The sequence below is a fragment of the Schistocerca gregaria genome, chromosome 4, assembly GCF_023897955.1.
Source record: "Schistocerca gregaria isolate iqSchGreg1 chromosome 4, iqSchGreg1.2, whole genome shotgun sequence".
NCBI classification, from domain to species: domain Eukaryota; kingdom Metazoa; phylum Arthropoda; class Insecta; order Orthoptera; family Acrididae; genus Schistocerca; species Schistocerca gregaria.
Genome location: NC_064923.1, coordinates 661,413,701 through 661,421,582, shown reverse-complemented (window position 1 = coordinate 661,421,582; position 7,882 = coordinate 661,413,701). Strand labels below are relative to the sequence as shown.

General features: G+C 40.5%; 2 non-coding genes across 2 annotated transcripts; both read right to left on the bottom strand.

Moving 5' to 3' along the window:
- Positions 1–7,291: 7,291 nt before the first annotated feature.
- On the bottom strand, positions 7,292–7,365 carry Trnas-cga (transfer RNA serine (anticodon CGA)). Its single transcript has one exon. It is a non-coding gene; the product is annotated as a tRNA-Ser (tRNA).
- Positions 7,366–7,591: 226 nt separating this feature from the next.
- On the bottom strand, positions 7,592–7,666 carry Trnas-cga (transfer RNA serine (anticodon CGA)). The gene has a single exon. It is a non-coding gene; the product is annotated as a tRNA-Ser (tRNA).
- Between the last annotated feature and the right edge of the window lie 216 nt (positions 7,667–7,882).

The window sequence follows — 7,882 nt, the reverse complement described above, 5'->3', positions numbered from 1 at the left end:
CAACTGGGAGGAGCACACCACAAAACTGCTGAAGTGTCTTAACAAATCTCTGTTTGCAATGCGAATTTTGTCAGACATAGGGGATATAAAAATGAAAAGCTTGCTTTCTATGCTTACTTTCATTCCATAATATCATATGGGATTATTTTTTGGGGTAATTCATCAAGCCAAGCTAAAGTTTTCGGGCACAAAAACGTGCAGTAAGAGTTATATTTGGTGTGAACTCAAGAACATCCTGCAGAAGCCTGTTTAGGGAACTAGGGATACTAACTACTGATTCCCAGTATATTTATTCCTTAATGAAATTTGTCATTAAAAATATAACACTTTTTCATACCAACAGCTCAATTCATGGATCAGTACTAGAAATAAGAATAATCTTCACAAGGATTTAAAGTCACTTAGTCTTGTACAAAAAGGTGTGCATTATTCAGGAACATACATTTTCAATAACTTGCCAGCAGCCATAAAAAGCTTAACAACCAATGAAATTCAGTTTAAGACAAGCCTAAAGGATTTATTGGTGGCCAACTCCTTGTGACTGTGTATGTGCGGATGGATATGTGTGTGTGGGCGAGTGTACACCTGTCCTTTTTTCCCCCTAAGGTAAGTCTTTCCGCTCCCGGGATTGGAATGACTCCTTACTTTCTCCTTTAAAACCCAGATCCTTTCATCTTTCCCTCTCCTTCCCTCTTTCCGAAGAAGCAACTGTCGATTGCGAAAGCTAGAAATTCTGTGTGTGTGTTGTATTTATTGTGCCTATCTACCGGCGCTTTCCCGCTTGGTAAGTCTTGGAATCTTTGTTTTTAATATATTTTTCCCATGTGGAAGTTTCTTTCTATTATATATATATATTGTGTAGCCACGGTTCCACTGAAGTATGGAAGCCATCTTAGAAGTAAGGTTTTCTTCTCTCTTTTCCCCTGTCATTCCTCAACAGTGGGCAGATTGCATTGAAGGCAAGTTGGCAAGTTACTTGAAGGACTCGCTGGTTCCCACAGCCCTACTTCAATGTCTATACCATTGACAGCTACCCACTTCGGATTTGTGGGATAGCCATAAGGCAGTTTTAATTGTCTTCTGCCTGCTGCAAGGATCTGTTATTCTTGCTAACATCAGGTTCAGGTACCTTCACTTTTTCAGATGTAGCAAAGCTTGGTTTTCAACTTCTCATGCTGATTTACAGTTACACTGACAACTACAGGTAGATATGCTCTTCTCACTTGTCAATGTCTGGGTGCCAACACTAGTTTTCTGTACAGGGTGCAAATGACTTTTGAAAAGTTAGCATCTATGAGCCCTTAAATATCTCCTTCACATTAAAGTATAAGATCTGTTGTGTCATTTTAATCTCCTCGATTTTTTTGTCCTCTGTGAAGTCAGGAAGTTCTTTGCTCCTAACCAGTTGGACTTGGAAGCAACTGACACACATGGGGTGGGGCAGTACACTGAATACCAGGTTCCTGGACAGCAGTTCCACGTCTTCCACATGTCACCTGACCCTTGCAACCTATGTTTGTATGACCACATTGTTGATACTTAAAGCAAAACATTGGATTGACTAAATAGGGTCTAGCTTTAAGGTGGAGACAGCATACCACACTATATTAGGCCACTTTAGTAAACTGAATGTCAGGATAAAATATGCTAACTTCTGGAATTTATTGCATACCTAAACTAGGATACCTGAAAGACTATATATTTTTTAACGGTTCTTATCTCTCTCTCCCATAATTTATTGGAGGATAAAAATAACAAGACTGTGCAAAATGTGCCATAGAATCCATGATGTATCAGTAATTTCAATTTTCTTCCTGTTCATTTGTTAACAGTTTTCTTTTATTAACAACTTCTTTTGTTTGAGATGCCGCCACGGTAAGGATGCTTCATGGAAATCTCCATCATTTGTGTGAAGGAAAAAAAGTGTAAACTTCTAACATTCAATAGAGTGGCTATTACAAGTTTAGACTGGTGTTTTATTTAGTAGGAGGAAAAACCTATGTCCATTACAATTCCTTCTACAAAAGTTTTATATGACAAAGATGATGCCTTATCAATGTGACACGATCAGAAGGAATTTATTTCTATAGTAAGAGGAGAAGATTCCAGAACTACTGCTATCAAGAAGAAATGAGGTAAAGCAATAACTTTACAAGACATTAATGAATAGCGTTTCTGGTGAAGGGGCAAAAATAGCAGCTGTTCAGCCTGCCGCCCTCCCCACATATCTTCAAAGGTTTATCATTATTTACACAAATTGTAAAAATAACTAAATCACATTGCTCCATTTCAGTTCCCTACCAGTGACAGGACAGTGCTGAATGAATATATCAGTTAGTAGATAAAAGTGTAATATATTTTGCACACTTTGTAAATTTTCCAGTTAAACTTTATTTCTGTGTTTCATGTGACTTCTGAAATTTTCCCGGCGTATTTGTTCTTCTAATAATTTCCGGGTATGCAGCTGGATCCCGTCGACATTCTGCCATGATATTTCGGCCCAGAGACGTCCGGCCATCATCAGGTGAGTACACAACTACTGAAGAGTCCTGGTGCAGACGCATTATTTATGCCGAATCTCGTGCATGCGTAATGTCTGGCATCCTACAGCGCATGCATATCATGGCAGAATGTTGACGGGATCTGGCTGCATACCCAGAAATTATTAGAAGATCTGTGTTTCATGTTTGCAACTATTGTAAATCAATGAGAGAAGTAGTGAAAGCGAGGATGTATAATAATAATTTTAAAAAAGCTATGGAGGAAAATTATGCTAATGATATCCAGGAGGCAAACTGCAAAAGATGTGCAGACAGCCATTTTCCAATAAAGGTAGGAATCACGATTATGCTTGGTAACATCTCTATCAGCACTAAACCCAGATCCGATCCTGTCCTAAAAATTGTGGAACTGTGGTTATTATTGTCAGTAGTAGTATTATGGATCTAAAAAATTGCTCCAGTATTATGCAGAACATAATGCAGGCAACAATTAGTCACCATTTATACACAGTGTAAATTGCAAATAAATTTTTAAAGCCTCATAATATATTCTAAGAAAGATAACTATTTTAATTTTCCACAGAATATTTTGTACTTTGTCAGTACAGAACCAGTCAGTAAAGTGATTGATCAAAATACTTAAGGCAACTTAGTTTATAAAATGTCACTCAGTGAAGCCAAACAACAAATGCTAGTGAACTAGAAGATGTCAGATATCAGCGGAGTAATCATGAATTTTATTTAAACTCAACTCATTTAATGGAGAAAAATGTACTGATGAGTGATGTAACATTAATCAAAGTAGATGAAATCAACTCACAAGCAACCCCCAAGGATCTTTTTTTTCCCCAAGATAATAGTGGAAGACGTGCTAGCATCAATTTTCTATTTGTTTGCTGTCACATGAACACAGCCCGATCACGAACGAACGAAATCAGACAGATGCACAAGGTGCTAATGTATCATCAGTGTCTGAAATGCATGTAATTTTAAAAGCTATCTTTCACCTAAACAAGAACATGTGCAATTTGCACACAGACTTGTACAATGACTTAACAGAGAAGTTTGACAATATGAGAGCAAAGTTACGTGTGGACCTGCACAGTGATATGACAAGAGACTTATGCATAGGCTTGTCCACTGTCTTAAAATAAGCTAGATCGGAAGATATCTTCTGTAATTCAGGATCAAAAGGAAACCATGGGCAGGCTTAGGAGTATAACTGCAGTTCAGAATAATTGACAAACAGCACAAACCAAAATTACAGAAACCATAAATGCTGTGCATGGGAATGTCACTGAAGAGCAGTAAGTTTACAAGCACAAAAAGTATCAGCAGAGATGGAACACTTGAAACCAGGACACTAATTCTTGAAAAAATATGAAAAACATATGGGCAGGGATATGAAGAAACTAACTGAAAGAGATGGGGTTAGGTTATTAGATAGCATCTCCGTGCTTGCACAAAAGGTTTAACAAGAGCATAAGACATATATAGATGTTGTGGAAGAAGTAATGACACAGAAGGAAAGCAAAATAATTGATAAAGTCAACTCAGATATTAAAGTAGCAGAAGTGGAAATACATAAAGAGCTAGTGTATGGTAGCGGTAGCTCAAAGGAGTCGACTGCAACCAACAATCAGAGCTGAATAAATATGTCAGGAAGCCATAATCCTATGTGCACTCACCTGCAACTATACCTGGCAGTAAAGAAAGGGAACATAATGTGCAACAATCAATACCAATGACGGTTCTGTGCTACGTTGCATATAATGCAACCAGAGATTGTACCACTGCCTGTGAGCACAGCACCTTTTTTGTTATCTACAGGGTATGGCAGAACCAACTAGGCAGTTTCTATTGATCACTGCAGGGGATGGGGTGGGGTAGGCAGCTGCACATGGTCTGCCTTTGTTTAGTCGTTGATCCCATTTCAGTAGCCAATATGGTCTGGACCGGTGGACATGATGGTTTTGCCATTCGCCCTTATTATGAAAACAACAGATCTGTGATGGCTACACAGTGAACTTTTCAGTGACAGTTCAACATCCCGCACAATGGTGCTATTCCTAATGCAAACACAAATTGGTCCTGGGTTCAGCAGTTGGAGGAAACTGGTAGCACACTAAGAATAAATACACATGGCTGACACAGATCCATCAGAACATCAGAAAATGTGCAGTGGATGAGAACAGCAGTTCAACAATCACCACAATGTTCTGCTCAACAACATGCTGTTGCATTGAGGATTTCAGATCACAGTTTGTGAAGATTTCTGCATTGCGATTTGAAGTTCAATCCTTTCAAAATAATGATTGCTCAAGAATTATGCCCAGCAGACTGTGCCAACCATCAAAATCTATGTGAGCAAATGCCTGCTCAGATCCCTCAAAAAACAGCTTTCTTCAGTAGTGACAAGACACATTTTCATCTTAGCGGGTGCGTGAATAAGCAAAACTTTCGCTACTGGGCTGAAAATAACCCCCAAATTATTCATGAAAGACTACATCCAAATCTACATCCACATTTATACTCCACAAACCACCCAATGGTGTTTGGTGGAGGGCACTTTACGTGAGGTATAAGTAGGGAGAAGCAATATATTCGACACCTCATCCAGAAAGGCACTCTCTCGAAATCTGGCAAGCAAGCTCCACTGCAATGCAGAGTGCGTCTCTTGCAGTGTCTGCCACTTGAGTTTGCTAAACATCTCCGTAATGCTATCATGGTTACCAAATTACCCTGTGATAAAACGCGCCGCTCTCCTTTGGATCTTCTCTATCTCCTCCGTCAACCCAATCTGGTACGGATCCCACACTGATGAGCAATACTCAAGTATAGGTCGAATGAGTGTTTTGTAAGCCACCTCCTTTGTTGACGGACTACATTTTGTAAGGACTCTCCCAATGAATCTCAACCTGGTACCTGCCTTACCAACAATTAATTTTATATGATCATACCACTTCAAATCGTTCCGCGCGCATACTCCCAGATATTTTACAGAAGTAACTGCTACCAGTGTTTGTTCTGCTATAATATAATCATACAATAAAGGATCCTTCTTTCTATGTATTCGCAATACATTACATTTGTCTATGTTAAGGATCAGTTGCCATTCCCTGCACCAAGTGCCTATCTGCTGCAGATCTTCCTGCATTTTGCTACAATTTTCTAATGCTGCAACTTCTCTGTATACTACAGCATCATCCACGAAAAGCCGCATGGAACTTCTAACACTGTCTACTAGGTCATTTATATATATTGTGAAAAGCAATGGTCCCATAACACTCCACTGTGGCATGCCAGAGGTTACTTTAACGCCTGTAGATGTCTCTCCATTGATAACAACATGCAGTGTTCTGTTTGCTAAAAACTCTTCAATCCAGTCACACAGCTGGTCTGATATTCCGTATGCTCTTACTTTGTTTATCAGGCGACAGTGTGGAACTGAATCGAAAGACTGAAACGTTCTCCTAAAGTGAAAGTGTGGTGTACCTTATCACAATTTGTCGTGCTGGCACTTACTTTTTCGAGGAGGAAGGATTGACTGTGACAGTGAATTCCACATGTTATGTTTCAATGTTGCAAAATTTTCTGCAACCCAGAATGGATGAGATTATTGAAGAGCATGGAGTGGGGGACTTGTGGTTCCAACAGGATGGAGCTACTATTCAAACAGCTTGGATTTCACTTGATGGTTTGAGAGAAATGTTTTCGAGACACCTCATCTCTTTGAGGGGTTATGTCAGGTAGCCTGCATGGTCACCAGATTTGAGCATTTGTGACTACTTTCTCTGGGGATATCTGAAGGAAAAGGTTTTCAAAAGCCACCCTCACATTCTACTAGAGTTAGAAGAGTGGATTATTGATGAAGTGAATGCCGTACCCCATGATATGTGTGCAAGAGCTGTTTGAAACTACAGAGATCGTCTACAACCATTTATTCGTGCTAATGGCGGCCATCTTGAGGACATTATTTTCAAAACTAAATGAATGTAAAATGGTATACTGGACTAATTTAAAAAATAAAAACATTTTTTTCTCTATACATCCAGATTTACTAAAACTGCTGAGTTGGTTCTGTCGCACCCTGCATATTAGCAGATGAAGGCCTAATTAGGCATAAGCAATTACCTGTAATTTGTGTGGTCGATGTGACCTATCAACACCACAAGGGGATGAGGAAAAACATATATGATGGAACTTTCAAGCTGAGAGACTATGTACATTTTAAAGAAGAAATGTCTAAAGGTTAACACAAATAAATGTAGATAGCACGATAAGCATACGTGAATACATCCAATAAAATGAAATGTTTGCTTGATTATGAAATGATGAATTTCAGATGAAATTTGGGCATAAACTCCAATATCTTTCCTTCTTTTAATGCCACAGTTCCCAGTAGACAGTAGATCTCTTTCCTGTAGAGCTGATGGAGGTGTCGCTGAATGTAATTGTGTCCTGAAACTTCCTGGCAGATTAAAACTGTGTGCCCGACCGAGACTCGAACTCGGGACCTTTGCCTTTCGCGAGCAAGTGCTCTACCAACTGAGCCACCGAAGCACGACTCACGCCCGGTACTCACAGATTTACTTCTGCCAGTACCTCGTCAGCTACCTTCCAAACTTTACAGAAGCTCTCCTGCGAGACATGCAGAACTAGCACTCCTGAAAGAAAGGATATTGCGGAGACATGGCTTAGCCACAGCCTGGGGGATGTTTCCAGAATGAGATTTTCACTCTGCAGCGGAGTGTGCCCTGATATGAAACTTCCTGGCAGATTAAAACTGTGTGCCCGACCGAGACTCGAACTCGGGACCTTTGCCTTTCGCGGGCAGTGCTCTACCAACTGAGCTACCGAAGCACGACTCACGCCCGGTACTCACAGCTTTACTTCTGCCAGTACCTCGTCTCTTACCTTCCAAACTTTACAGAAGCTCTCCTGCGAGACATGCAGAACTAGCACTCCTGAAAGAAAGGATATTGCGGAGACATGGCTTAGCCACAGCCTGGGGGATGTTTCCAGAATGAGATTTTCACTCTGCAGCGGAGTGTGCGCTGATATGAAACTTCCTGGCAGATTAAAACTGTGTGCCCGACCGAGACTCGAACTCGGGACCTTTGCCTTTCGCGGGCAAGTGCTCTACCAACTGAGCTACCGAAGCACGACTCACGCCCGGTACTCACAGCTTTACTTCTGCCAGTACCTCGTCTCCTACCTTCCAAACTTTACAGAAGCTCTCCTGCGAGACATGCAGAACTAGCACTCCTGAAAGAAAGGATATTGCGGAGACATGGCTTAGCCACAGCCTGGGGGATGTTTCCAGAATGAGACTTTCACTCTGCAGCGGAGTGTGCGCTGATATGAAACTTCCTGGCAGA